We start from the raw sequence: 6000 nt of genomic DNA on the forward strand, positions 1-6000 counted from the left end.
ACAAAGAACTTCTTTCACTGCCAAACACCTCATCCTCCTTAAAAAGAGGAACATTTCTCCCAGCATCTATGAAATCCCCTAATGTGCATTCCAGAAAATAAGTTTAAGACTGAAAGAAAGATCAAACGACTTGTTGGAAGAGACTTTTTTTTTTTTTTTTTGCTTTTTTTCCCCCTCCATACTTTTACCCACCCTTCTCTAAAACCCTTAGCTAATAGTGAAATCAGGTTCCTCAGCACAGCTACAGTATCTGATTTAACCCCTAGCTCATTAGCAGTTCTTCAAATCCTCTGTGAATCACGTCTCTTTTGCGTTTTATTCAGTCAGGAGGAAAAGCGGCACTTGCCGCCTCGTCTCACTCCCTCTCATCTCCTTGCTCATTTTCTTCCACCCTTGTTTTTCCTCTTCTGACAAAGCCGCATGAAGGTGACTACTTCTTGCCCTTTTATCTGCAAGTGTACATCTGTTTCATGCAAAGTAGCTGCAACAGCAGGACAAAGGGCTGTTTAATTGAGACTGAAAGCAAAGTTAGCTTTTAGTGGTGGATTCCTACCTCTTAAATTTCAGTGTTTTGCTGGAATGAGGCAATTGAAAAACTAAATACTGAATTGGACCTGTGAGGTTTTGATGTCTTCAGAAAGCCATTTTACCCCCAAGTGGGATGAGCGCATGGAGAAAAGGCATGCGAGCATGACTGGAATGAGGTATGGATACCACCTCCCTTAGGGTTGCCAGATTAGAAACGGTGACGGTGAACACAGAAGGAGGGATTTCGAAGCATGGCTAAACAGTAAGCTTGGGAGTGGAGAAAAAGAGGGGTGGGAGAGCACAGGGTGGGTTACTGGCACAAAGATTAAACGGATCTCCCTGTTCAAACCCGTGCGGATGAAAATAACCGTCTTGGTGGTGTGATCACGCCCAAATTGTCATTAGAGAAATGAATGCGAGAGCCACCATCACATGGACAAATCAATACTGAACTCTTGCGTCAGAGCATGGGGAGAATTAAAAGCTGCAGGGTGTGTAATAGCGTGTTAGCATGGTACGGCTCCAGAGACAGAGATGACTGTCTGCGTGTGTGTGTGTCTAAAGAAGAGGAGAGGGGGGCAATGGTAATGACTGCAGCACTTGACGCTCTTCTGTGGTGCTCACTTTCAAAAATTAAAGGGGCGTCCAACAATCAGCCGAAGGGACGACCCAATTATCACAGCGAGGAGATGTTGACGTGCGCGTGAAGGCTTCTTGCAACGTAAAGAACTAAAAAATAGAAGAAAACATTGTTCATTTATCGATAACCTTTGGTCTTTAAAAAAAAAATGAACAATGCAGCTGGGATTTATAACCGGTCTAGCTTCAATGAATCCCATTTCTGGAAACATTAAAGAAAATGAGGGGTAATATCTTCGGGAGCAAGGTTGTGTTTCTACTATTAAAACTGACAAGTGCATTAGATGCCAACGTACGTTTGGGTATTAACGTATATTTTACAGGTCAGCCGCTACGTCCTTGAACGCAGACGTAGTGAGCTATAATTCTTTAATTTAGTCACATTTCCCCTTTTCTAATCTAGGTCTGCACAAACTGGATAATGTTGGCTCTCAATGGATTTATTCTGTTTTGTTCTCATCGCCTATGAACAAGTATAAAGCAGCCCCTTCATGCCCAAGGGAGCAGTGAGAACAGTGCCACCTTTTATCTTAAAAGCTAGTGTGATCAATATTTTAAATAAACAATGAGGACTCATTCACTTTCCTCTGTGCTACTTCTTTTTATTGTTTCAAAAGGAAAAAGAGGCTTTTTGATGAAGTGACAGCATGTAAACCATGTTAGAGTGAATCTAAAAACAGAGGTCCTCTATATTAAGTAACGTACTGGTAGTGAGGGGAGTCGGTAGTACTTTAAAAGTTCAGGAACCCCAAACAATACGAGAAGAATGAGAAGTGGGCTTTGGTCATTTCACCCCGTTGTGATTTTTTACGTTAGAAGCTTTGATTGATTTGTACCCAACTTTGTCAGGAACAATAATTAGCTTCTTCCCTGTCCGATCTATCATATCCCCATTCTGTATTTAGGATAAAGCTTCTATAATGTTTACGTCACGTAAACTTTATTTTTAATTGATTCGTGGGTTGCAATTCTGACTTTTGCATAGATTTATTTTTCTTTAAAGTAGAGAGTGCTTTATAAAAAGCTGCTGCACTCTTAACTAGTGAACCAGTATGAAACAAACCTCTTGTTAGTTACAATTCTTCTGGAAGGTAATTTAGTTTGTGGAGGAAAAAAAATTATTTTGGTTGCTTCCAGGCAGATATGCCCAAAATTTGGAGCAAACACAAATAATGAGACAGTTGCATTAGGGGAATAAAAGTTAGACTATAAATGGCACACAGGCAAAGACAAAAATAGACAAGAAATGAAAAACGACACACAACCAACAGCACACTAAGTGGGCTCACATAACAGAAACAGATATTTGCAGATAAAAATCATAATATTGCTTGTCAGAAAGAAACTTAAATGCAAAAATAACTGTATTGCAAACAACACTTTAACATAATGAGTCAATCTTTTGTGTGATAATTTCATTTTTGATTTGGTGCAACACTGGTTAGATTTGGTCCTTTCAAGTAACTAAAATGTAGATACTTTATTTGGAATTTTTTTGTCAATAAAATACAAATACAAATGAATAAGAACGTATAGAAATGCACTGTTAAACTTTCATTGACTGCTGATAAAATACATTTTGGGGCTGCACAATTGTAAGCACTGTTTGGTTCTCCCACAAGAACCAGGACATGCTCATCAGGTTAACTGGTCACAAATATTTGAAGTGCTTTAACAGAAATCTGCTGGAACTCCTCTCTCAAGTATTAAGGGGTGTTGAAACATACTGGGGTTGTTTTGAAATTGTTACTTTAAATAAACTGTTACTGCTGCATATCACAATTCTGTTGTCCCCTATGATTTGCTTGTCTACCTGGCTAACACAAGACTTTACGGTCACAGGAATCAAAGTGCAAATGAATTGCGAAACCACCTGGATGAATAGTGTTAGATAGGTGATACCTCATGGTTAGTCCAGTCTATTTTTGTGTTTTCATTTGCGGATTTTTCACCATTTTCTTACACCGTTTTAAAAATAAGGATGTTTCTTTCCTCAAAAGATTTTCCTCTGTCTTTTAAATGAGGGTGATAATTGCCTCAAGGTCCATGAGTCCGGTGTGTACATGCTTAACTGGTCATCCTCACCCCCTGTTCTTTTAACCAAATACAGGGTGGGATGCCATGAGGCTGCTCCTCACTTTGATGATGACTTGCCGTGGCATGGCGTCTTTGATCTTCTCCCCAGCTTTGTGAATAAAGAATACACTTTGATTGATGCAGCGCACATTATGGCCGTTAGAGAGTTGGCAGGGGGAAAAAAAGACACGTCAGTCATGCTGAAAAGCCCCTTGTCTCTGCTCATAGTGGCCAAGTTGCAGGAAAGCACTTTTGTGCTGCTTTCAGCATCATCCTGTACAATGACTATTATAGGAGACTCAACTGCGTTGCAGCTTTCTATCCATCCCCTGTCAGCTGCACTCGGTTTGATTTTATAAGAATATGATCAACACACACTGCTCTTTAAATGCCTATTACACACAAACAATGTGGGGAGATGATCTGCAACACTCAGCCATAATAGGAGGTGAAAAAAATTAGCTCTGGGTTTCAAATACTTGTCCTCTGAAGACATATGTGCAGTCAGCATAAGCGCTGAGAAGCTTAACAGCCTCTTTAGTAAAAATGTATAAAAGGCCTTCAAATTAGTGTATACGTGATCGCAGCAGTATCATCACGGAGCATAAATTCTAAAACAATTAAATCTTTAATCTGAGTGATTCTATCACGAGAGGAATGAAACCCATGTAAAGAAATAATTGTTTTAAAAAAATCATATTGACATCCCTAACAATTCCTATGACATGTTAACTTTTATTTCCTAATTTGCTCAGCTTTCTGGAAATTTTTAATTAATGAGCCATAATTTCATGTGCAGTTTCAGCATAAATGTGACATGACAAAGAAGACAGATTCTCTGAGCCACTCTTCAAAATGGGGCATACAAGAGGACATGTAATTGAAATAAAACATGCTATGATGTTCTTCACTAGTCAAATAGCTACTCCTCTCTATATGTCTACACCAGCCGAGCATCCCTCCATCACTCCATCTTACCAGTTTATCCTTGCTGGGACACGGTGTTCTGGTGCCTGTTTCCAGCATCAACATTGGGGGAAGCAGGTAACTCCACGTACAGCCTGCCCGTCCATCACAGGGCACTGAGACATACAATCATGCACACTCACATACACTCCAAATGGCAATTTAGAGATCAATTAACCTAAAAGTCAAGTTTTCTGGTTGTGCATGGGAGCCAAAGTACCCAGAGAGAACCCACGTGTGCACAGGGAGAACAGCAGAGCAATATTGATAAATTTAAGACAGCTATGTGTAGATAAAGCTGAAAAACAGCATGTAAATGAGCACAGGGGAGACACATTCTGCGTTACTCCAATTTCTCTCAGCTTATTTATTGAACAAACCATCTCATCTAGCTGTCTGTACAGCCCAATTGGTAGTTCAGTAATTTACTGCATATACATGATCTCTGTAAACATATTCCAACATACAAAGAAACATCAATATTAGCTTTTCTTAAACCAGAAATAATCTATTCACCATATTTTTTGTCACAATTTCATCGGGTAACATATTGCTTTGGCTCACTGCACTTTAAATGCATGTTTAATCACACACTGACATATCTTTTGGGCCCGTAGCAACAGTATGCTAGCCAACTAGCATCACGACATGTTGGCTACTTCCTCTAGCCACTGCAGGCTCAACACAACAAAACTCTTCCTGCATCTTTAACAAGTTGACACATTTCCCTAAACATTTACCGAACATTCCCAAATGATAAAAAGGTGTTTTTTTAAATAAAATTTAGTGTTATTCTCACCTGAAAAGCAGCATGTAAATGAGACGTAGTCCGCGTAACTTATGAGAAACGCCAGAGCAATTAAGAGCCTCCATGCGCCACTTGCTGGTGAAACACTGTTACTACATCTATCATCATGAACCCTTGTTAAGAGAAATTAAAATAGCTTCTCATCATAACCACATAAACATTTAAAGACACACATGCTCCATTTCTTTTCTTTTTTGTGGGCACACACCAGTGGGCATCACATATGACTGTGAGATACAAGGCTGTTTGAGGACCTAAATGTATTTTTCTCAGTGAGGATGATGTCTGCTGTCACACACTTTCATTTCTTGCCACATGTGGATTAACACATGTCTAAATCTTGTTTGACATGTGTCTAAATGTGAAGAAATGAAGCCCCTACTGAGAAACATTGTGTGTTCTTAACACCATTTGTTTTCCTATTCCTTCTTAGTACTTGACTAACACCACACCATCTTGGGATGAAAGTAAATGCTGTATGCACAGTCTATGGTTGCACCCAAGAGTTGATGATGTAGTAATTAGCTAAATTAACTAGAAAATAGGCAGCCATTCCAAGCATTTAAAATGCTGAGGTGAGCCTTCATCAGTGTTGACAGAGCCTCTACCAAAAAGTTAAATCACACTATGTGCCCCAACATTTGCATACATTTTCTTCTTTTTTTGCAGTTTTAGTATCTGAGATGTATATTGCAGCTATCACCAATACTATGGCAAATTGCATATGCTATTGAAATGCAAGACTCTACCTCTGTATTAGTGTGACAGGAAAATCTACAAAGCTTGTTTTCAGAACTGCTTAATGGAGTTCAGCATATCACTATGAAATAAATGTATTTAAAGGTTTTTTTTTTCAGATCTTTACCCTCAGTGCTAAAAATTGTTAAGAATGATGAATAGCCTGAAAGCGTTTGACGCCCTGAAGGCTTTAAGCCTAACAACAAAGAAAACCTGATTTGAAGCAAAGTTTGTGATCTATTAAA

General features: G+C 39.0%; 1 long non-coding RNA gene across 1 annotated transcript in view; it reads right to left on the reverse strand.

Moving 5' to 3' along the window:
• LOC106931552 (uncharacterized) overlaps positions 1-5090 on the reverse strand; it is a 154000-nt gene extending 148910 nt beyond the window's left edge. Inside the window, exons 1-2 of the long non-coding RNA XR_015761852.1 lie at positions 5009-5090; positions 4222-4325 (exon numbers count right to left, since the gene is read on the reverse strand). This is a non-coding gene — a long non-coding RNA (uncharacterized LOC106931552). The remainder of the gene's footprint in view (positions 1-4221; positions 4326-5008) is intronic.
• Between the last annotated feature and the right edge of the window lie 910 nt (positions 5091-6000).

This window comes from Poecilia mexicana, unplaced genomic scaffold (genome assembly GCF_051168715.1).
Source record: "Poecilia mexicana isolate PSO_F unplaced genomic scaffold, ASM5116871v1 scaffold_21, whole genome shotgun sequence".
Taxonomy (NCBI): Eukaryota; Metazoa; Chordata; class Actinopteri; order Cyprinodontiformes; family Poeciliidae; genus Poecilia; species Poecilia mexicana.